The 25,824-nt window shown below is 38.2% G+C and overlaps 1 long non-coding RNA gene across 2 annotated transcripts; it reads left to right on the top strand.

Moving 5' to 3' along the window:
* The first annotated feature begins 909 nt into the window (after positions 1-909).
* Positions 910-25,824, top strand: LOC128892346 (uncharacterized). 2 transcript variants are annotated; one of them, XR_008461066.1, is made up of 3 exons: positions 910-1,395; positions 24,807-25,348; positions 25,550-25,824. It is a non-coding gene; the product is annotated as an uncharacterized LOC128892346 (long non-coding RNA). The 2 variants fall into 2 exon arrangements; XR_008461065.1 differs by lacking the exon at positions 910-1,395 and adding an exon at positions 11,580-11,763.

Raw genomic sequence — 25,824 nt, 5'->3', positions numbered from 1 at the left:
ACATACATATAATATAAAAATTATTTAAAGTCATTCATTGTGCAAATTATCTTTGTAAAAAGAAGTAAGGTCCCCATAAAAAACTTCAAAAAAGTAAAAAAATTACGCCAAATACATGAAAAAAGGAAGGACTGAGGGAGTTATCATAGAAAAATAGGAGATCTCCATAAAAAACTACAAGAAAGTAGAATCTTTTCTCCTATTTTTCATGTACTTGGCGTAATTTTTTTACTTTTTTGAAGTGAAAACTTCAAGTGAAAACGAAATATAGTAAATCGTACGTCGCAAATACCTCGTATCGTGTAAAATCTCTTTTATTCGGTAGTATAGTATAGTAGTATAGTATTTTAATTAATTTTTAATTAAAAATATACGTATAGAATACAAAAAAAATGGACTTAGGCCACCTTCAAAATAAACGACTCGTTTTGCTAATAGCATGATCTTGTCATGTCTAACAAAGGCTGATATTAAGATATCCGGACATTAAAATAACAGAAGTAATATTATGAATAAATGAGCAACAAATTACTTCCTAACAATATCATACTGCAATGCATACAAATATAATTAATATTATTATTAATTTTAAATGATCCTGCAATTTGTAATAAATATGTATCTCATAATAATAGCCGCCCATATGTCTATACAATATAATGCATACAATAATATATAAAAATTTACAAAACTGTAGGAGGCAGATGTATCATATTATATATCAATGGATTCAGAAAGAAATTTCCATTCATTTTTGCCGTTATATAAATTTTTGTATCTCTTAAAATAATGTAACTGTTACATCCGACCCTGCCGGTGTCCCTTTTCATCGAACTCGCATTGCGAATAGTTAAGATCAGTAGACTTTTAAGAATGCGCACGAACCACAATTCGGAAATTGTGTTATTAAACCGAGTCGCGTGAACCGCAAATCAGCGAACAAGCGTCAGCGATATTAAGCTCTTGCGCACGAATCGCCCATTGAATTTAGGACTTGCTCCAGATTCGGGAAATGTGGCAATTAAGGTTCCGAAATTACGAATTGCGCCAGGCAAGGATCTGGGGCTATATAAACCCGTGGTCACGACCACGGAGAGCTCTTTGTGTATTATTATTTTAGCAGTCAATACTCTGTAGTCGCGGACGGATTAATTTCTCGCGTTAGTCTCATTTAGGTATCATGTATCGTATCTCCAGCTGAGTAAAGAGTTCGCGTAAGTGAGAACATATGCACTAAAGATAGAGTCACCGCGGAGATACCTGCGAAAGTCCGACGTTTATTATTCACCAATTATTAGAGTCCCGTGTCGCGAGTGTACAACCAGACCAGATCCTCGCCACAGCCGATCCCGGGACAACTTGACAACGCCGCCGATAGCATAAGATCAACGATTGGTATTGTTAAAACCATCTTCAATTGTATAATTTATATTCTTGTTTGTATGTAATCCCAAACTCAGTTTTGTTTCATAATTATATTTGTTAATACTTAAACTTAGTGACAATCATTATAGAATCCCAGAATTCCTTCTTTTCAATTAAATACAGATAAGGTGAGCTTTAGCTCTTTAACCGAAGACAAGAATCCCTAAAGAAAGTCCAAAACTAATTGGGACGTAACATAACAATAAATTTTTTGTTATAAACAAAGTACTTTTTATAAATTCTATAAACTCTTTTTGTCTTACCTCATGAAACCATGAAACTTTTCCTTAAGAAGATTTCTTATATCTATTATTATTTCCGAGATAACATTTTTCTGTTGAAATTCAAGGGGTGATTTCACTCCCTAAATTTGCGATTTGGGCAGCTATAAAAAAAATACATATACCTTATTTTCATGTGCTTAATGTATCCACCAAGTTTCATCAAAATCGGAGACGGACAGTTCGGTGTGTTCCCTTGTCAGAGGTTAAGAACGGAAGGCAAATCGAGAGTGTTGCGGAGCGACTTGCAATGTAAACAAGGTCATCCCTAACTACAATACAAGGGTTTTCAAATGAAGCTCTAGCAATCTTGAGAAAGTACGAAGTATCGAAGGACGAAGTTGTACTTCTGCGTAACCTTTCATTGGATGTTCCGTGGTTTGGGTCGGATATCTGATTGAAGAAATCGCGGAATGCGTGAAAGGTCTTTATTTGTGGCGTAACTGGAAAAGGAACAAACAAGAAAGAAAAAGAAAAGAAACAAATTTAAGCATATTTACGTTGTACAGTACACTTGTTTCCGAGTTTGTGAGTTGAGATGCTCTCTGTATCTGCAACGTGCAAAGAACGATTGATAGATAAAAACAAAAACAGGAGGAGAGAATCGTCAAAAAATGGATAATTAGATAGATGGATAACCGTAGAGATAAACAGATAGATAGATAGATAGATAAGTAAAAATGGAGGTAGAGAACGCAACGTGTTAGGAGGGAGATACAGAGAGAAAGAGGGCTCCATCTATTTTCGCCTTCCTGTTCTAAGCAGAAGCAGGATGATTTATGCGGAGCGAGTGCCGCGTCTCCACGCTGCAGGAGAATTCTCGCTTTCAGTTCTGCACCCAGCCGTGTCGCCAAGGTGGTAGAGTGTGGCATTGCCTTCACTCTCCCAGTCTTCTCAACATCGCTGCGAGCACTGCGATGCATCTTTCTTGGACTACCGACCATCGTTCCTTTTCTTCTACTATTCGCTTCTTTTTCACCGTCCCAACTCCCTCAACGCTCTCTCTTTCTCTCTATTTCTTACTCATTGTCACTTTTTGCGCGCGTATGTATGAATATTTATACATAAAAGAGGCTCATCGTAGCAACGACAAATTATATCTGAGATAACGTATTCAACGTTTCTTTATTAAATATATACATATAATACAGTAAAATCCCGATAATTTGGTGTCTAATAATCTGACATACAACACTCGGCTGTAATCATGCTTATCAAATGACATTCGGCAATCATTGCAAGTTATATTTTACCCAAGCTTTAACTAAAATATATTTCGATGGAAAAGAGTACTCGAGTGAAATAAAATTCGAATAAAAGAATACATAGAATCGAAAAATGTAACGAGTGGCTTACGTAGGTAATTTAAACATTTACGATTCGTATTTACCTTTGCGAATGATCGCACTTGAGTCGCACTTCTTACACTGGCAGAATAGTAGATATAATATTAATATTATTCGAAACACACAGAATTAAACAAGTTTTCTGTTGAAAAGAAGTGTAAAAATAAGAAAGTTAATACAAGTATTATTGCAACACGTTATACACAGACGTGGACTGGAGAGGAAGAAGAGTAGAAGAGAAGACGTTCGTAAATTAACGATTGTGGAGGCTACCTTGGGTCAAAGCAAGCCGCTAAACCATGGAATCGTCATTATCGCTTTCACGAGTGGTGACGCTGATAGATGCCACCTCTAAATGATGATGGATGGGTCGTATAACTGTCGCAACACATGGCTACCCAATGAACTTTGTAACTTGATTTAGTTCCTGCTCCTTCATCATTTTGCAATTCCATGCATGTAAAAGTATGCCAATTGCCGTTATCGGAAAATTGTCTTGAATTCTCTCCGAAGAGAAAAAGAAATGTTAGGAAATACTGTATTTGGAACAAGGAACAAAATTTCAAAATGTTTTAATTAACCAACTCGGTTAGTACCCGATCGTAAAAAAGTGTAATTGTGTACCAGTTAGTAATTTAACCTTTCACTGCATGCTATTAAAAAACTTACCATGCATGTACTTGTACATAAGTACATAAATTCCTACCAAAGTATCAGAGGAACGATTATGTACTTTGAGTCCATAATGCTCTGTTACGAACACAAAATATACTAATAGGATATACGCCATCGTGTGAATGTCTACTTCTTGATATTTGCGTAGTACGGGGGAGGATTTCACCTCTTCTGCTCGTAAACAAATCAATGGTGTACAAAACAATTGAAGATTACTGTAGTAAAATAACCGTAGATCCGTAAGTTTTAGCCAAGGTAACAAAACAAGTATCTGGCAAACGAGATATAATATGATAAATAAAGTAAAGAAACAAAAGGTATTATATATAAAAATATAAAAGAAGAGGAAAATAATACATATAATAATATACATATATCGTCTACGTATATGTGTATACGTATATATGTATATACGAATATCAATATATATATATATATATATATATATATATATATATACTAAATTTTATTAGAGAAACATAGTATACAATAAGAAAGATTAAGTACAAAACAAAGCAGACTAAGAAACGTGTAAGCAAGATATCGTTGATATCATAGTACATAATTATAAGCTTCTACTTTTCACGTCAAATCTGAGATTTACATATTTCCTGATTATCATTTTAGCGACAAATAATTGCTTGAAATGATTTATACCGACACAGATTATTTAAAGTGTTACGTCCTAGCTTCGACTCACGAGAATCGAAGTTCACACATACAAATTAATTTTTCGCTTTTGCTCCACGCCCCTCCCAATGGACACGCGTCTGAGCGGGATTGACTAACTGCGTCGAGTTCTTTATGTTACCTTTTGTTTTAATTTCGAATGTACCCGCAAAATATTTACTGAGGTCGATTGGTGCTCCTAAACAGGTAATGGGCGTATCGTGGGTCGCTTATTGAGATATCGGTGAAAGACGGCAACACCACAGTGTAGTTTATCGATGTCAGCTTCCATGTGATGCCTGGTATCTTATTCTTGAGTCCTTCTGGTCTTGTTGTTGAAGCGAATATCCCGAACGGGTAGCGTCCTGCTATCGCGGGTTCACTAAACTCGCGGATCAACTTACGAAGTTGATTCTTACGTTCCGCACGACGGGTTCTTTTGGGGATTTATATAAATGGAAATAGAGCGGTGATTCTCTCCTATTTCCGTTTATGGATGTTTTCTCCCTTGGAGGGGTCAGGCGGTTGCCTTCTCTAACCATCTCGTCCAGAGTACAAGGAAAAAGGGAATTTGGAGTAATGAGGCAAGAGATCGAATTCTAAACTGTTATACAAAATAACTTTTTATTATAGTCCTTGCACGACTATTATGATTGATAGTTAACAATCCAATGATTTACAATTTTTACAATTTGACGATTGACGATTTACGATTTCCGAGAATCTCCACGAGACTATCTAAGTCGAGAATGAATATCAATATAACAATGAGGCTCTCTATTTTTGCGGCAGTATTTATACCCTAGGAAAAGCCTAAATTTTGAGAGTGCATTGTCTCTATGCGGATGCAATGCCCCTCTTTTCCTATTACGCGAAAAATTCATAACTCGCTCTTAGCTGGGTCAAATTCTTATTTTATTTTAGAGATATCGCAATTTCAAGTAAGGATGTACTCCTGCACTTTGCTTGGTAGCTGCAATCCTTATCCTTGTGGCGACGCGCCACTCTGGCGCAAGTGCTGAGATAGGACTATCGACTCAGCGTTGTCTTAATCTCTTATTGTTAGACTTGGCATTTGTTTTAGCACACATAGGAAGTATCTCGTAGATATTCCCATCTAGTGTCACTCTTATGCCATCTCTGCCATCTCCTTACTTAATTTAAATGCTAGCGTATTCGCGAGAGTGAGCGAGAGGCGGATGTAACAAAAGTATTGTTGCGCCGGGGGGTTGAAGTACGAGAATTCATTTTAATTAAATATAAAGTTTATTAACAAACTATAACTTTTAAACAATTTAACGATAATATAACAATAATCTTGGAGACTTGTAATGAAACGTCTTCTCTCTTTGAGTTCTCGAATCGCTCTCTACTATTTTAAAAGTTTCGTCGCAACATCTTCACACCGTCGCGACGATGTAACTCGAAACTGTAGTGCGGCATCTTCATACCGTCGCAACAGTATAATACACTTTTGATTGATTGGACATAAATCTGTAACGACACATAAAACTCGGAGTAGTAGAAATAAAAATAAACGACACACCGAACATATTCGAACTCGTATGTCTTAAAATCGTTCCGAAATGTCTCTTTTCCATTTCGTCTCTTTTTCATTTACGCAAATAATCGTTAAATTAATTCGTTTATTACGTAATGCTGCTCGTAGTAATCGGTGCATATTAACATTAAATTATTGTCCTGCCGGAAATATTACAAACTTGTGTGGAATTAGTGCATCTCAACGAAGCAGAGAATATATTTCAAATGTAAACAAAATAAACATGAATTACACCGTGTCGATATTGATTGAAATTATCGAAAGGAATTATTTTATCCCGCAAAACGAAAACAGAGATGTAAAAACAAGGAGCGAAACTAAAGCTCCGTATCATTATTTTCAAATCGACTTACTTGTTTTCGATAATAAGTAACGAGGTTATAATGTATACAAAATTATACGAATAACGGGTTATTTAGCGTTCGCAGCATTAAATGTGACGTATTATTACAATGATACGGGATTGCATATTTCTAAACGATTTGCAAACCGGATATAATTTCGAAAATATCCACTATTATGGTCAGCGTATCTACTACTCAGAAGATCATAGATTATACAAGGTACTTTCGAGAAATTTAAATGCAGGTGAAAACGCGAAAGTGAGTATGGATACGTCGAGCCGAGCCAGGCTAAGCAGCGCCAGTGCTGGTGCCCGCGTAGTCAGTAATAAACGAGAGTTTTTTATTCGGTCGGCGTTGAAGGATCGACCTGATCCTCGTATCGCGTGCAGATGGTCCCCTTCCATGTTCCCTTTCGTTCACATGACACGGCAGCGGGATGTCGTTTATCACTCTGATGCATAAGCCTCCATGATGGTTGACAGCAAGCGACGAGATGACCGTGCCAAGCCCCAGATGTTTCCTTCTCGTGTGGCTGCATTAACGTCTCATCATTAGCAGCTCATCTCAACTATCTAATCGCAACCGAAACTTCTATATACTACGCAATAGTCACGACACCTATCCTACTCTCAAACATTCCTCACTCGATGTGCCACTTCTTTTACATTTTGCTAAAAAACGATCACGTTAACTCTTTACATTCGGATGTCTCCTATGCAAATTTAGTTAGAATTGGTTATGTAGAATAAATTTGTGCTGGGCCAAGTTTTTTAAAAATGCATGTTTCCTCGAAGTTTTCTTATTGAAATAGCACGAGAAAGCAAACCAAAATATGGTGTATACAGGGTGTCTACGTATAAATTCGGACATACGCAGGGTGTCAATTCTACAACAAATTTCCAACAAAAAATTACTCTTAGACTTATTCTTTGTGGCGCCTTATTCTCGAGAATTTTCACTTTTAATATTTTTTCTGTATTTTCGACTTGACACTCTTTAAACGGCCATAACTCCACCAAATTATAGTGCAAACTTAAAACTAAGTATACCATTCAAAAGAGCGTTAAATTTCCCATCTCTCTGATGCCAAACCAAAATTTATTACGTAGACTTAACAAGTGAAAAATTAAGTCAAACTTTACATTATGAAAATTTCAAAAAATTTGACTTTTTCTGTATTCGTTTTTCGGTTTCAAAGACATAGTTGTTTGGCGGGCACTTTTCGAGAAAAACTTCCTCGAAGTCTCAGGTTTTGAACGGTGGTATTTTCGGGAGAAAATGACGTTTAAATCAAGAAAAGCATGGGTTTTTAGTTAAAACTCGATATTATTTAAGAAAAATCGACTTGTCACTTTAAAATTAACTTGACATCGGGTTTGATGTATTTTTTAGTGATACTCCCGAGCCTCCCCAATTAGGAAAACAACTGGTTTTTTGACATCTAAAGCCCCTCCCAGCCATGTGTAGAGCCTGAGTGAGCGGTGAATAATAATTGTTTTTGAACATTTATCCAAAGAATTATCGTTTTTAGAGACTAATTAATCGAAATTAACCTCAGTGTACAGATAAATGATATGGAGATTGGAAGACGATCGATTTCACACAGCAAAAAATCGATGTTTTCGGCGTAGGAGAACCGATTAGTTTTAATTTATGAGGCGGGCATTTTGAACGCTTTTCTGCATTTAAACGTCATTTTCTCCCAAAAATACCACTCTACATTTTTTTTTGACAATACAGTTCAAAACCTGAGACTTCGAGGAAGTTTTTCTCGAAAAGTGCCCGCCAAACAACTATGTCTTTGAAACCGAAAAACGAATACAGAAAAAGTCAAATTTTTTGAAATTTTCATAATGTAAAGTTTGACTTAATTTTTCACTTGTTAAGTCTACGTAATAAATTTTGGTTTGGCATCAGGGAGATGGGAAATTTAACGCTCTTTTGAATGGTATACTTAGTTTTAAGTTTGCACTGTAGTTTGGTGGAGTTATGGCCGTTTAAAGAGTGTCAAGTCGAAAATACAGAAAAAATATTAAAAGTGAAAATTCTCGAAAATAAGGCGCCACAAAAAATATGTCTAAGAGTAATTTTTTGTTGGAAATTTGTTGTAGAATTGACACCCTGCGTATGTCCGAACTTATACGTAGCCACCCTGTATATGTACAGAGATTTATGAAAAAATATTATAAAAAATTTATTAATAATAAAATATGCCTGTCAACGTGGCGTAGTGGACACTTTCAATTATGTTTAATTACAATCGTATGTATTTTATTTAAAATATATCAAGTGAACATATTCAATATATACTACAATATATGTATACATATAATATGTACATCATAGAATATATTGAATATATTGAAAACAACATTCTGAAATCGCTTTTGAAAGATCCTTCATGTTTGCAGTGGCGTCAACGCTTCAAGAAAGCTATAAGAATTTATAATCAAGTCTAATGGTACCAAAAAAGATACGTTTTTAACCGACTTCGAAAAAGGAGGAGGTTACTCAATTCGATATGTATTTTTTTTTGTTTTTTTAATGTATGTTCCCCGATTACGCCAAGATGGCTTGACCAATCGTGATAAAACCTGTTGCATCTTGTAGAGTATGTCTCCCCGGTGATCCCGTTATTGAGACATTTTGCCATTTCTCATTTTTCACCAGTTTTTTGGCAAAAAACAAACAATGTTGTACTGTTTCTTAATCCGAAAAGGATAGACCAATTGGATTGAAACTTTTTGCACCCGGTAGGGCATCGCTGCAACTTGGTCCCATAAAAAAACATTTGACCCCCAAACCTACTTAGACAGTATTTTCGTGTAGACAGTATACATGTATACATTACAGCATTCAATATTGCCGAAACAGGAACTAACAATTTTTCATTTTGCGCCGACTACGAAAAGGTTATTTAACATAAATTAATATAAAGGAAATAGAAATTATTTAATACTTTTAAATAATTATATGTAGACCTGGTAAGTATTCATATAAATTAACTAGAAATTATTTCATACTTCTTAATGCAATGTTAATATTGTTTCGAAGGTGATTATAATTTTTTTCCAAAAATTATTTGATCAAAGTAAAACTATTTGTTGCAATGCTCGGAATTACTTACACATTTCGGCCCGATTCCTGAGGCACCGCCTGCTGTACCCCCACTACCGCTCTAGACTCGACGGCCGAGTCGTCGATCGTGCGCGCAACGCTGTGTCTCAGGGGCGTCCTACGATAGATATGTCTGGATCCATCCGCTTGATTAAAAATTTCCTTGCACTGTCAGTATTTTTTATTTTCACAAATAATTAAAGTTATTAGTATTATGTTTAGGTCTGTAAACATCTTTTATATATACATATAATAACATAATATATGTATGATATAATAATTACAATTTTGTCAATAGCTTTCCACATCACCCAAGGGCTATTACTGGTGATGCGCTTTTTTTAAAGTGGTTTCCCCTGTAGGCCTATTCCACTAAATGTTAATAAGACCGGTAATAAAATATGTGATCTGGCAAGAAAAGTTAGATCTCTTTTCTTGCAAGCAAATTTTGCTGTCGTCATGTCGATTCTTTTCGGAGAAAGTTACAATTATTTAAATGTCAATTAGAAAGTAATATTCTTTATTCTTTTCTGGCTTGTCAGATTCTCTTTGAAGAATCCGGCAATATTTAGAAAGCAATATTTAGAAACCACCGTTTAAATGTATTATGTTGTTGATGTGTGAACAGTTTAGATTTCAACAAACTTTAGAACTTACCGATATAGTAAATACAATAGAATTCTGCCTGTTAAATTGGAAACCTGTTAAATCGAGGCCTCGGAGACTCTAAATATATTTTCCTATGTTTGATTCCCAATTACAATAGAAAGGAGAAATGAAATAGATTAAAAGGGAAATGGAAAGAATTTAGATGGAATGGGGCAAGACTAATCATGTTCTTAGTTCGTAAATCATTGAAATTCAACGATCTTTCGTGGCTTTCCGCAAATCTAACCCTAGAAGTAGTTAGTCGCCACGGAGAAGAGAACGACACTGATCGATAGGTTCCTAACAGGCGGTTGAGGGGTTGTCGAAGCCTTGACCCTGCTCTTCCATCGGCAGCTTTAATGCTCGCGGTCAGCAGGAGCCGACGCTCTCTCTACTCGTCCAGATCGGGGCTCAGCTGTCTGTTCAGATAGGAATCTGGTCGGGGCTTAATGACGGCTCGTGACGGACGGGTATCGAAGCCGGCAGTGCCGGACAGAAGACGAAGGGGTGGAGGAACGCAGAAGCCTGGCGTGTCACATCAACGGCGCCGCAAGATCTACGGCCTCAGTTTTACCAAACGGATTGAATTCTTTTCGTTTTGGTAGTTCTCTATCTCTCCCACTACCTTCCCTTCTGTATAGGACACGCCGCACGCACGCACACCACTCTTTTACTTCTCTCTTTCTTTCTCTATCTTTATCTTTACCTTTGTCGTTGTCTACGTACAGTGCCAAACCGATCAAACGCATTCGATAAACAACCCGTTGTCGATAATTCGGTAATTCCATGGATCAAGTTATGAACGTATTATTCGTTAAAGAATGTCGTTTTAATTTAATTTAATTTTAATTTTTTAATCCCTTTGATTTCAATACCCATCGAAAATGCTTGCAACATATGAATTACACGACGACGAAGTAAACCACCACCACTCGTCGTAGTTTTACGAGTAGTCATAACTGCAAATCATTCGAGAAGTTTACACTTTAAAAAGATTTTAAAAAGAAGTGTTAAAATTTTGTTTTTTTTATTAATAAAACACAAGTGGTGTAGATCATACGTCTCATTTTTTTAATTTTAAACAAAAGTATACGTGATTACCATTAATCGTGAAAGATGATCGATAGGTGTTTGAGCGGCCACCACGAGTACGCTGAAATATATATTTTGTTATTAAAAAATCTTTTACTTCGTCGTTGCGGTAAAATGATCAATAACACTGTGCTGGAGAAACATTGCAGCGGTGCTATAGCCTTGGTTAATTATTTTACAAAGTACAAAGCTCTACTAAGGGTTATACGTACACAGATAGTGGAGTATAATGAAACTATTAGACGACTGCATTAAGTAGTCACGTTATGTGACGTTGCTGTACCTACTATTGAAAAGCTTGTGGGAACAAACAAAACGACAACGGCGCAGGAAGAAATCAACGATTGCCATGTGATACGTGCATGCTTGACACTTTATGTATGTATATGTATACGTGCTGCGTGGCTGGGTATTTATTATATTGTAGGTATAAATTAATATAACAGGAGACGGCAACTAGTAACAGCCTTAAATAGTAAATAAAAAATTCCAGTAGCTGGACTAGAGGCGCAGTAGAAGCCTTAGAAAGATCAAAAAGTGCCGACCAACTGGATGCTTCGGTGGAGCCAGAGTCCTCCTCTTCTGAGATAGGCTGAAGAACGATGGTAATAGATTGCCTCTTTCTGACTTTTATTGTAGCGCGAATAGCTTGTCAAAATCAATGCAGAGTTTGTATACTCTCGATTAGGTACCATAAGAATAGGTTTTCTGGTGGAGAACTATGCTATGTTCACTAGAAAAGGATGGAAATGTTAAATGATTCACATTCCTATGAAACTGATAACATAACGTACGAAAAACGTGAACCATTTCCAAAGCCTAAGTGAAAAATCAACGTAAATGGAATTATATTCAAAACCGCATTTGGTCTGTTTATAACACATCGTACGGCGTCTACGATGCGGCTCATAATTATGGTACATTAACGTGCGAAATCTGAAAAAATGTAGGATAATATTATAGTAACGCTAACATCTACTTAATGCGCAAATACAATAATTATACTGCTTTGACAGTTTAAGAATAAAAACCAACATGTTTCACATTTTTTTCGTTTTTGTTTTATTTTTTACGCGTATCTTTAATTCAAAAATCCGTGTTCAAAATGTTTGTGATTCTTTTTCAAAATTTTCCATACAATTGTGTGGGAGAAATTTCGCAAAAACGTGATTTTCGTCTTGCTTTTTTGCTATCCCACAAGTCGAGATACAAGCTCGAAGCTTAGCTGAAATTGTTCGTTTTCGATGAGTTAACGAGTGATTCATTACAACTTGAATTTATTCCATACTTTATATGAGATATTTCATACTTAGATTATTAAGATATTTTTGACCCTCTTATTGGATTATACCCGGTACCCAATTTAGGTACGAGCGCGCTTGGGCATCGCCCAAGGGAGCCAAGCTTCAGGGAGCGCGGGCGCCGCAAATATTTAGTAAGTTAATCAATTAGAGAAAACTGTAAACATAAACTAAATTTTAAGAAGGAAAATTTGTAATTTTAATATTACTATGTTCATTGCGATCTTTCTGACGCAAACACTTCAGCGGACAACAAGAAATACACTGTCTAACTATCAAATCATTACGCTCATACATTTCCTAGATTGTGAAGATTGATTTTTAATATTTTGAATGTATGCACTTCTAAGTATTGGGTAATTGATATTACCTAAAATTGATTTGCACGATTACAAGACTATAACGAGCTAATGCCGAGATTTTATTTTTTTCTATAAGTACCAGCGCAGTAAATTTCCCAAAGATAAAAGCCCCTGGCATTGGATCGCGAACCAGTACAACAATCACTTGATTGCTGACTGTCGAGGCTGGCGAAACGAAGATTTCAAGATATTCCATAAATGTAAGAACCGAATGACTTCGGTTCCAGTTGACAGTTGACAGAGAGAGAGAGAGAGAGAGAGAGAGAGAGAGAGAGAGAGAGAGAGATCCGGGGCCATCAATCGTCGCAAGACGTAGACGAAGAACCGTGGCGCACGGCAAAGCGAACCGACATCAGTCGTCGTCGTTGTCTTTGTCGTCTTCGGCAATGCGAGAGACGAAGCGCTCGGAACCCGAAGACGCGTAGACGCGCTGGCAGAAGCCGCTACTTAGCAAGCAGGCATGTGTCTTAAACCTGCCTCGGCCCCCCGCCGTTTCTTCTCTCCACGAATGTATCAAAGGACCGCGTCTCCTTTGAAATTCTCCAGTTGTTAACATTTAACAATGATGCTCCTCGACGATTCTTGTCGCACATCTCCCCTTCGAGACACTACCGCTCCGCCCCGTTTACGCTTCCGTTCTCACATTTTATAACGAAGCGATTGAAGGTAACGTAAGAGCTCGCCGTATCATTCGCATACAAAATCGCCTATTAAATTATGTTTAACGCAAGCCTGATAAATGTTTCCCTCCAGTTCGAGTATCCGCTTGATCGTAAATTTTATGTCTTTTAAACGACTTTCTTTCCATTTTTCGTGTATTTTGGCCATCGAGCCGATTACGAATTCAAATTTGAACATGACACATTCAAAATGGCCAATTAAATATTTAACCGTACAATATTAAATATTGTCAATCGTATTCGCTTAAAACTTGTTACTCGCAGCATTTTTTGGTGATTGGAGGGAGTCCGAAATACAAAATTCAAACTGGCCGATATATAAAATTTCCCCGCAGTTAAAAGGTTAAGCAACGTATCCAACATAGTAGTTAAAATCGACCTATTGTTAGATGTGATTAGATTTACAAATAAATTTAATGAATTTCTTATGTAGAGTCCTCAACCTGACTGCTGGTCGATGTATCGACCAACCCCGCCGTTAAAAGGTTAAATATGTGAGCAACGGTATTTTTCCTTGAGGTATCATATAATAATATGATACATCCATGTATTTTTTGGGCTTGCTTAATACCAGAAACTATATAATAAATGTTGTATATGAAACAAAAATTTGCCTTGAAAGCACCTTATCGAGTAAAATTGAGAATAACCATAGAAATTATTAACTACAGATCGAATCTTTGATGTGTCCAAAAAGAATTCTGAACGTTCCGAAGTGTAAAAACTCGTAGCAAATAATTTAATCTCTTTCGAATTACCCGCCACTTCGCGTTAACTTTTAGAAACCAAAACCAGGTAACTCGACTGTTACTCGCGGTAGAACACGAGAAGGAAGGGTAACAGTGTAGGTAACTTGTGAATCCTCCGGCTGCTGTAATGCTTCGCGAAGACAGGCAGAAGTTGCGGAGGTGGCCTTGACGTTTTTACGACGAGAATTCGTCTCTATAAAACTGTCTTGGCCTTCCTACGCTGCGCCGTGCCTGTCGTTCTCTCGTCCTTACTTTCCAGACTAGGCTACAACGTTGATACAATGGTCTTTGCGGAAAACGAGAATAACTGCTTGGTTAGTACAATTCTACGAGTATAGCGAGACAAAGTATACCTGTTAAAATGTAGTCGAGGCCATAGTCGAAACAATACCAACTTTTTATCGAATACATGCCTACATACACCAATACATATGTATTGGAAATTGAGGCCGAGCGACGGTTATATATATATAGGAAAAAGTTGTTCAAAATGTTGATTTCTACAACATATTTAAAAATCATCGAAATCGGTGAGGATTTACCTGTTCTCTATAATTACCGAAATAAAAATATTGAACAGGTCCATCAGAACACCTCGAAGAAGAGAAGCAATTTATTTAGATGAAAACTGCTACCTTCAAAATGTCCAACTTTAAGTCTTTATATCATTCACGTTTTTTATCAAATTTTATTAATCCTTTCGGTTTCGTAGTCGTTGAATGTTTAGGAAACAATACGAATTTATTCGAATTTGATCCGGGAAAGTTGAGTAAAATTTCCCAATCCGGACCATTGTGCGACATCTCCCCTCCTTATCCACGAATTAATTAATTTAAAAAATATATATAATAGGTACAGGTCCCGCTATGGTCTTAAAATTAAGGTAATTAAATTTGCTGCAACTTCATTTCTCATGTGTTTAGTGTAAGATGAGTATTCATGTCAATATATCGATCGAAAGTAGGCCAAAAGTTAAAACTTCCCCTTTTTTGGAAAATTTGTCAATTTTCGCAGAACTGTATGTCAGGAACTAAAAGAGTTACAGAGCTCCAACACATCTTAAATTGTAGGAAATTATATCTACTTAAAAGAAGGTTACAATGATTTTTCTCATCGGGATACTCCTTTAGTGCGAAACTTTTTTGCGAAAAATTGAAAAAGGTGCGAAACTTTCGCGATTTTTCGGTTATAACTCGGCTGACTCACGTTTTTGAGGATTTGAAATCTAGATTTATACTATCTGAGTGGTCCCTAACAATATATCAAAAAAGGAAATTTACAGTGCTTTATGCAATGTTTGGTGTCTAAAATAACCGGCCTAGATAGGAAACATTTACAATTGGAAAATTTTCCGTAAATGCACGCCAAATAATAGCGTAAGAGATACCAAGAAGGTTTCACGTTCTGTTATCAAGTTCCGATGCAAATAAATGACTGTTGACGTTAAGGTATTCTGTGGTACCAACTACTTTACATTTTACAGAAAACGCATATCATGACGTAGTACCTAAATCTTACAAAAAAATAGTAGATAGCATGACGCGGTTGTTTTCGTTGTAAAGCAGTCAGAATTCCCGTATTCAGTACCTTACCTTTTCCTAACTCGAATCGATGAAACAATCAAATGGTTACCCAGTTAACAAGATTTATGAGAATTTCGATCGATGAGACACGTATCCGTTAACGTCATTAGCAGCTGGAAACTTCTTCCAGGTACTCGCGATCGACTGTTCCCATCTCTTGAGAGGCCAAGTTGTCCCCTCCAAGTCGACGAAAAGTCGCATCGACTGATTCAAGACATGCTTCTCCCGCACTTGGAATGTGAGTTCCTGGATCGCTTGAATATCAGAGATCGTCCAGAAAAACACCGGCTAGCCTTTTCGTGTCATGAATATGTCCTCGAACGGGGAACAACTATTGTGTCTAGTCTATCTGCGTATATAGAATCGTTAGTGATACAATTGTGGTCCAAACAATTTTTTATCTATTCTATTTGTAAGATTTTTCCGTTTTCTGCCCGACCGCATATTTCATATATCACCGAACAAAAATCAATCCGACTAGATTATGAAACTTTTACTCATCCTCTATACTCTCCGGACATGTTGTCAACGTATTGTCATTTTTTTTTAAATATCTGGAGAATTTTTCTACGAAAGACATGTTCTAATCGCGAACCTGTAAAGAAAAAGTCATTATAACGAAAGAACAATTGAAGCCCAAAAGTTCACAGTTTTTATCTACATTAAGAATCCCAATTTTAACCGTGTTGCGATTAGTTACAGTTACCACACGATATTTATCTCTGTTATTTAATTCTGAATTGCCTATTAATAGTAACACATTTTAATTTATTCCACTTATACTTATTTGGTTAAAGAATCGATTGTTATAACATAACAGATCGATAAAATTTAGAAGTGAAATTATTAGTAAATTCTTAACTTCTTTATTTAAATTGTGACCGTTGGTACGGTCAGTTGCAAACATTTTCTTATACTAGAATATTTATCTCCTCTTATCTTGTGGCACATACGCCAACGTAACGCTTGCAGTCATACTTAATTTGTTATTTTATTTCTCTTTGAATGCAGTTTGTCGTATACTTGAAATATCTATACGGTACAAACTCCCTATACCCATTATCGCTTATTCGACAGTCAAGACCACCAACATCTGTAGGTAGTAGACGAAAACTGAAGAAAGATATAAAGATTCTTGAAAACAAGGCCTTTTCAAATAGATGTCAAGCAACGCGAAAAATTTTTGTTGCCCTCTAGAAAGAGAGATCGCCGCCCATGCGCTGTGCATTCTACAGGGTGTCCCAAAACTCGGGGAGGAACCGGAAATGGGGGGTAGCTGAGACGATTCTGAACAACAATTTCCTTTGCAAAAATGTCGGATGGGGCTTCGTGAAGGAGATATTAAGCGAAAACCCCGACCAATCAGAGCGCGCGTAGACCGTTGGAGCGGCCGCGGTAGCGTAGGCTACGCGCTGGTGGCCGCGCTTGCACGCGACCAAGTGACTCGACGTGCATCGAAGCATCGACCTAGCACGTAGCCTTCGCTACCGCGGCCGCTCCAACGGTCTACGCGCGCTCTGATTGGTCGAGGTTTTCGCTTAATATCTCCTTAATGAAGCCCCATCCGACATTTTTGCAAAGGAAATTGTTGTTCAGAATCGTCTCAGCTACCTCCCATTTCCGGCTCCTCCCCGAGTTTTGGAACACCCTGTATATAAATACGTATGTATATACAGGGTGTCCCAAAAATGTTGTAACACCTTGAAAGAGGTGGTTCGGGAGGTGATTTTAAACAACTTTTTCCTTAGCGAAAATGTTGTACGAGGCTTCGTTAAGGAGATATTAACGGAAAGGACTGAGAAATCAGAGCGTGCGTATACCGTTGGAACGGCCGTGGTAGCGAAGACTATGTACGCGCCAGGCGGCCGCGCTCATACGCTACCGCGAGCGCTCTATCGGCATACTCGCGTTCTGATTGGTCAGTGTTTTCCGTTAATATTTCCTTAACGAAGCCTCGTACAACATTTTCGCTAAGGAAAAAGTTGTTTCAAATCACCTCCCTAATCACCCCTTTCAAGGTGTTACAACATTTTTAGGACACCCTGTATATATCTACATCTTTGACACGGAATGCAACTGCTGTTGCTCTACGACTCAACTTCATGTTCGTTGGGTTGTCGATCTACAAACCAATGTTTTCATTTTCAAGTTCAGACCTCCCGATGGGCCTCTCGTTAGTCTGAATTGGTGCCATCAAAAGAGCGCTTGGCAAATTAGCAAAATTTGTTCAAAGTTCAGCCTATCTGAAGAGGGTGGGTACGTCTTTTTCCGAAAATGCAACTTAAATGAACCACGTCATTTGAAAATAAACGGAACCGAGTGTTTTCAAAAATGTATATTGCGAATAAATTAATTACGTTATATGGTCACTTATAGAATAATCATCCTCGACTACCATATGTTTTTAGGAGCGTGCTGGTAGCTAATTTTTATCATGTAGCAAATTCAGTTTCTGAACGTTAAAGTCGCTTTAAAATAGGAAAATCGATTACTTATTACCGAACGACAATGGTTTAGACCTAAGTTGCGGCCAGATCGCTGTTTTATATACATAAATATCTGGTGGTAAAACGGTATGATTCAGAAACATAGCTAATCCTGATGTCTTTTGTAATCAAATTTTGCACATCACACGTCCATGCCATTTATGATAAATTTCGGCTGTATCATATTTCTGACCACTATTGTTTGAAGTTGAAGGTAAAGCAATTTTTGAAATTTTTTTAACCGTGATGGTTTTGTTGCCGAAAACTCTTGATAAAACTCAACACGATAGCGTTGATTCGTGTTCACGCAAGAATCGTAGATGCGAGAAGCACGTGTCAGAGTACATATCCCGCATCGCGTTCATCGGCTGCCTGGCCATAAATAACTGATCCGAAGAGACTGTAGAAAATTATGCATGTAGAGTAAGGTCTACTACCGTATCGTGTCGAGTATCAGTTTACGGCTTCTAATATTTCGGAGAAGAAAGATTGATGTCGGATACTTAATAATCGGAACACGAAGTTTTAGTCTGAACGAGTGGTTAAGTTAATTAGCTTATCACCGTTTATCTAGTGCGAATGGAATATGCAGTAGGGTTCCGAAATACGTCCCAGTTAAAGGGGATCGATGCGACGCGATGTGGCATGCATCGAGTGCGAAGAGCGCAAAACATCGAACCGAGCAAGTGGAGTCGCGTAGCGAGCCCAGCAGACACCACACACCATGGACTGCCGCGGTGCATTTGCTGCGCAGGATACATATCGCATGCTAAATATAAAAGCAACTCGGAGCTCGGACGGAACGGAACGGAATGGAATGGAACGGCGTAGTGCGGCGTATGCCTACGCCATCTTGCATGGAAGACTCATTTGCGTTAGTCCTGCCCACAGAGGGCAGCCTGACTCCGCCTCCAGTTGCCGGTTGTACATAAGCAGAACCATCTTTATTACCCTCGGGCACTAACCGTAAAGGAAGCGAGTCGAGGGAAGCGGCGGCTGCTAGCAGAAAAGAGATGGTCGAGCAGGGAGCCGATAGAGCCGACAGAGTAGAGTGTATTGTCGCGCACACGTTAAAAGAACTCTGTATGCGGACAAGTACCGAAACCCGAAGGGTGGGCAGTACGTCTTTCGTGGAGATCGAGTGGCCGTTTCAGGGATCGGCCTGAAGAATTATGGTATGAAGTGGTGGGGCATGACGGTGCCGTAGGCATAGTTTGTCTTTATAACGTCTGCGCGGCCGCGGCTGAACTTCAAACGAGCCGCTGATGGCTCAAAGTGGCTGACCGGGATATAAATCCATGGCCCACCTCGCTCGTCTGCTCGGATTTTCTCTTTCCTTTGCTCTCGTTTCTTCTCTTCGCTGCCCGCCGAGCTGGATCTCATCCTTCCAGCCCGCTTTGGCTTTAGGGCTCGTCCTGGCTACGCTTATGCCTCGTTCCCTGTGCTCGAACATTGCCAGCGATTCAGCTTCTTCCACTTTTTTTTCTTCTTCTTCTTCGTCTCCCATTGAGATATATTTCCCCTTAAAACTGTATACATACTTATCGGATGACTCGTATTTCGTGCTCGATCCACGCTTTCTATGATAATGTTCGCGGTGTTCAGTTTCCCTGGTAGACAATAGATTTGTGTTTTTCGAGACAACCAGGGCTCGTAAAGCTGGCTTCACAAATATTCCAGATTACGACTATGTACTTACGTAAAACTCGTAGTTGTTGTTATATCTTGATCCAGGCTCGAATAACGAGCCGGAGAACTATATTTGAACATTGGAAATCTTTCGATCCCTGCTGATCAGCTAATATTTTTCAATCCTGCTTTAGCGTTTACATTTTCTATGGAGTATAAAAGCCGCGTACATTTGATTAAAACTGTTTGCTGATCACCGCAGAATTTTAGCATTAGTTTGCATAAAATTGGGGAAATTGATTGTTTTGCTAGGCTTCGTACTACGCGCGAACCCAAAATCTGTGTAATGTTATCAGGAAAAGCAAAGAATTTAAAAAGCTTTTTCTTTCGCTCATCCAACGTATCCGGCATTATCAGCAGTCTGCCAGTTGACAAAGCACGATCATTATTCAAAAGGACGCCCAGCATGGAGGGCGACGAGCAGTTTTGTAGCGGAAGACATTGGACAAATGGGGTTGTTCCGTGGACAGGCAGGTTATCTCGGTCAGTCGTCGAGTGGCCACCCCACTAAATCACTCAGTTCTCGCCCTCCAACCCGACGACTTCTGCCGTTGGCACCCTCAATCTTAATAATGTCTGAAAATCTCAGAGTGTCACACTCGTTCAGGCGTTACTTCTTTAAAAATTGCTCCTTTTCATCTATCGTACTGTGACAGCTTGACACATAACACACAAAGCAATGTTCAGACGTTTCTATATCTACGTTTCGATAATCTAGATCTTTTAATGTACATACATACCTACCTCCTATAATATTCCAATCAAGATTAAAGTTTTCGATAAATAAAAGAGATTCTTCTACAAATCGAGCAATTTTATTGCAAGTTCAACTGACCCATAAGTGAATAGATATATGCCCGTTAAGTAGGTACTAATTCCAAGGTGTCCCAAAAATGTTGAAGGTCCTTGAAAGGGGTGATTAGGGAGGTGATTTGAAACAACTTTTTCCATAGCGAAAATGTTATCCGAGGCTTCGTTAAGGAGATATTAACAGAAAACCCCGACCAATCAGAGCGCGAGTATACTTATGTATATACTTATGTATACAGGGTGTCCCAAAAATGTTGAAGGTCCTTGAAAGGGGTGATTAGGGAGGTGATTTGAAACAACTTTTTCCTTAGCGAAAATGTTGTCCGAGGCTTCGTTGAGGAGATACCGGTATGCTCCACCGGCATACTCGCGCTCTGATTGGTCAGTGTTTTCCGTTAATATCTCCTCAACGAAGCCTCGGACAACATTTTCGCTAAAAAAAAAGGTGTTTCAAATCACTTCTCTAACCACCCCTTTCAAGGTGTTACAACATTTTTAGGACACCCTGTATATGTACTTCAATCGTTCAGGGAATGTTTACGTTGCCTTGAATCAGAATTTGTAAATCTATTGTTCGATGGAAATTTACGTTATCAAATCGATAACGTAAATGGTTGTACGTAAAAATAACAATGCTTTGTTTCTTTCTTGTGCAGTCATGTATTTTCCTGTGTATACAAATATTTGTCTCAATTGGCAATTATTCTTGGAGAAGGTTACCGATTATTACATATTACCGTTACTATGTCGCGATAGCGAAGCAGAGTGTATTAACTGTTGAATGAAGTATGGTGGATAGGGCAAAGATAGTGTGTGAAACACCGTTTATTATGTGCTAACGAGTGTACATAATTCTACAAAGACGTATTCTACCAGAGTGCTTTTAGATTGCTTTGTCGAGCTTTCTAGTGCACATCGATGAAGTTTCCTTTGACTCGTACTTAACAATGCGTAAAGTTGAAAAAATGTTAGGTTCTACCAACCTTTTCTGTCTTATACGCGACGAGAACGTTCTGATTTTATGCTAAATTTATTTTCAAACTTAACGATTAATAAACTTTCCTTCGGATATTTATTTCTAAACTGCTATTTTATTATTTATAATCTGACTCCCATACCTGATGCTGTACCTTGTATTGGTATCTCAACAAATCGGATTTTACCAAGTTTTTGACAGTTTTCATAATCGTTTGACGTACAAGGTGAGTCGTGCACAGCTTAACACAGCTTATATCTTACGTAGTTTTAGTCTTACATAGGAACCGACGCGACGAAGGACAGAGTTATGCGATTAAAGGGATAATAGTACATCATATGTATGGAAAAGATCCAACGTTGGGAAAATTTCTATAAACTATACATCGAGATAAATATTTTTTAAACTTTTACAATATCAAGATGATGCTTGGAAGGAGTTAAAATGAGACATATATTGCGAGGTATTACATTTAAAATCGTTAGTTTTTTTGCAATTCTTTGGACTGTTATAAACAACCACGTCAATTTCTACACGATTTCATTATTGTCAAAGTTGCCAACTTTTATTCTTAACGTTCCAATTGTACTTTGGTCCCCGTTACTTTCAGATATTCTTTGCACATGGAAGATATCTCTACTGACATTTTCGAGGTTTCGACGTTTAGTAATGCACTCTAATGAAAGAAGAATACATGTAGATTATTTTCTTTAATCAGGATGAAGGGATGTAAATACAGCCAGTATTAAACGAAATAAAAGTATTTAATTAAAATAAAAAAATTCTAAAAAGGTTCTAAAGCGATGTTTTTCTATTGATACTTTTAATTCGACTGCCTCTCGTCTCTCGGTTGTCTTTTGACCAACCGTCCGCGTCTCTTATCTCTAGGCTAAACATTAGGGCATTGGGCCGCTCACACGCATTTTAACGCTAGACTAACGCTATTACACCCGCTAACACTATTACACTCATCCTTCATACAAGTAAATCGATAAACACTTGATGAGTTTTTGAATTGAATCGGAATCTAGATTCTGTTGTCAACGTGAAAATGCCGAGTCTCCATAAATCACATAGCATCGCTTCATATCGCATCGGCGAAACAGAAATTAATCGGGGAAAGTGCAGAGGTACAGGATTATCAGCATTCACATCAACACTGCGGTTTTGCCCTGCCGAGATCCCTGAAGTCCTCTCTCACATTCCTGTTTCGAATCAGGGATTGGATAGTGTTGGCGGCACAGAAATGGATCGTTGGCCTCGAAGGTGTAGGTGGATATGTACGAATTGAGAAAGGGTGGATTTTCTCTCTGTCTGTGCCCTCACTTTTCTCTTGCTCGCGTTCGCACTATCTGCTCTACTCTCACCCTGTCATGCTCGTAAAGTAATCGAGCGTTTATTCGCCACGCTGTCAGGGACAAAGTATGCTGCGCTCCCTGTCGACTGCTGCTATTTGTCTTCCGACAAGGAAACCTAAGACTACGATCCATTTTCGGTGTTACGTGAACACTATGAAAGGTTAATGCGAATGATTCCTCAGAAGTTTCAAAGTGAACATAAAACTTTGTAAATTTCCTCGTTAGGAAATGCTTTTCCTCCACAACTGATGCGTTCGAATGCCTACCTTAAATCGCTGAATATTTAAGTAGATTCTGTGCTCACGACGAGCACATTGTGATGACGGCGACGGCGTCGGCGACGAATAGACTATTAGAAATTACAAGTACGTACATGGTATGCGTGGATAGCCAATAGTGGAGTAGATTTCTGAGAGACTTGTAAATAGAGGTACAAGCTCGTCAAGCAGTGCGCGGACACGGATACAAATGAGGCACCGCTAATTGCCGGTATCGTTCGACAGCGGTTCCTTGCGAGCATTTATCATTGAAAGAAGTTGGAGAGTGTACCCTTAGGCGAAAAGTTGAAAGAAGGGATCAGAGAGACGAAGCCGATTGCTTCTTCGTAATTCTCTTTCACTCGAGAGAGCCGGATTGGTATCGAAGCGATATATCTCGAGATTGGCTTCGCAGTGGTGGATAGTCTGCATCGAAGCAACGATAGGGGAAAGGGGTGCCACCTTGATAAACGAGCCCATAAATAACAGTAACGTCTCCACCGAAAACTCGGCCGGGTAAATGTATATCCAGAGGCAGCAGCAACCAACAGCAGTGGCGGAACAGCAGCAACCGAGCGGTTGAGGGAGTCGCAGACTCCGGCCGGAGAAGTAATTTAAGTTCCTATTGAGATATTTATGGGATCATAAAGCGGAACTGGCTGCTTCTATCGCCGGCAGCCATGCGTGAGTCGCGGTCCCGTAAGACACAGTAGTTTGTATCTTTGTTTATAACCGACTTAGCACTGCTGTGTTTATACTTTATTTTCGTGTACTCGATCAAGCCAAGTCGAAATCGCCGAGACGAGACGCTACCGTTCCACTTTCAATTTATTGCGATGCGACTAGCTCTGCGATTCGTAACTTCTATTTTGAACCTACCGCTGGCTTCCTCATCTCTTCTCCACTAATAATAAAGAATGCTATCGAAACTATTTCTGTCTGTTAAATGAAATTTCGACTTCTGCAATCTCGATCACACCTTCTCAATCGAAATTTCACTCGAAAAAGGTATAGCCGGATAAGGGAGTCAAAAGTGACCTTGAGTCAAATTGATCAATGAACATATCAATTAATAGAGTGTTCAAAAAAAACCATTTGTGCTAAATTTCAACCCCGTACCCTTACTGGAAGGGTAGTTACAGGGCAAAATGCAATTTACAGTTTAAGCTGTATATCTTTTGTTGTACTGTATCAAACATTTTGAAAGAAATTACAGATATTCTACTTTATGCCGTACGTGTTTGTGAATTTTCTCAGAATTTTTCACTGGAAAATGGATTTTTAAAAAATTTGAAAAGTGTAAAAATAATTCTTTTGATAGAAATTATGAAATGACCACGTTTATGTTTTTACACTGTTAGTGATTTATTATGGTTATTAGCCTATAATTTTTTCAGATTTTTGGAAGTGGTGGAACAAAGTGGAAAAATCAAAAACCGATATTTGTTTAAGGATCGGAAAAAATTAAATCTTGTGGTTTCCGTCGTCTTGGATGAGCGTGTCGATAAGGTTGGCGACAAATTCAGGTATTTTTAATGATGCATGATGATTTCTATACGTTCAATGATTAAAATTCAATTACATATCTCGCTAAGCGTTAAAACCAAGGAGATTTTCGAAATGTTAAATCTCCAAGATAGATCGAATTTTGTCTCGTGTGGTGTTCGTTTCTCCTAAGGCGACAAGCCTATCGCATCCAAACTGCAAGCGGGACCGAAGAGACGGTTTACGGCGGTAAAGAGTAGTTGTCCGTGTGGGCTTCGTGTTGGTAACGAGCGGATTATACTCTCGGCATGGTATCAGATGGTCCCGTACCTGGTTCCATGGTTGTTAATTAGGATGGATGCCCACGCCTTGGGCGACTTTTACGAGCGGATACGGCGCGAACCGAAATAGCGCATCCGACGTTAACGCGCCGACCTTCCTTCGAAGAACCGTGGTGAGAATCTCGATAAGAAGTAAATACAAAAAAGAACGACGCGCTCAGCTATTTAGAATTGTTTAGATGAGTTTGAAAAATCAGATAATTCGTAGTAGAGAACGTGCAATCCGTTTGTCGGTATCGGGATGCAATGATATCGACTAGAAACAAGTTTATTTCTTCCCCTTAATTACCGATTAACTAAATTTCTTTTTCCAGGGAATGGAGAAACTAAATCAAGATACGTACAAACGAATTCCGATAACCGTACAATGTTCTGGCCTTCTGGAATGCTACATGAAGTATTCACGTGTTTGAATAAATAGTTGATCGAAAATGATTATATAAATTAATAAAAAGGTTTCATATTTTGTCAATTTTATAACGCTTAACGATTAAATATATTTCATTTCTTTTGTGAACATATACTTGCTTTATGACAATGAAATTGATCGATCGAAACGAATCTCTCGTTGTAATATATTTATGTTGGA

The sequence above is a fragment of the Hylaeus anthracinus genome, unplaced genomic scaffold (genome assembly GCF_026225885.1).
Source record: "Hylaeus anthracinus isolate JK02 unplaced genomic scaffold, UHH_iyHylAnth1.0_haploid 12002, whole genome shotgun sequence".
NCBI lineage: Eukaryota > Metazoa > Arthropoda > Insecta > Hymenoptera > Colletidae > Hylaeus > Hylaeus anthracinus.
The sequence above is the reverse complement of the archived record's forward strand: the minus strand, read 5'-3'. Positions and strand labels throughout refer to the sequence as shown.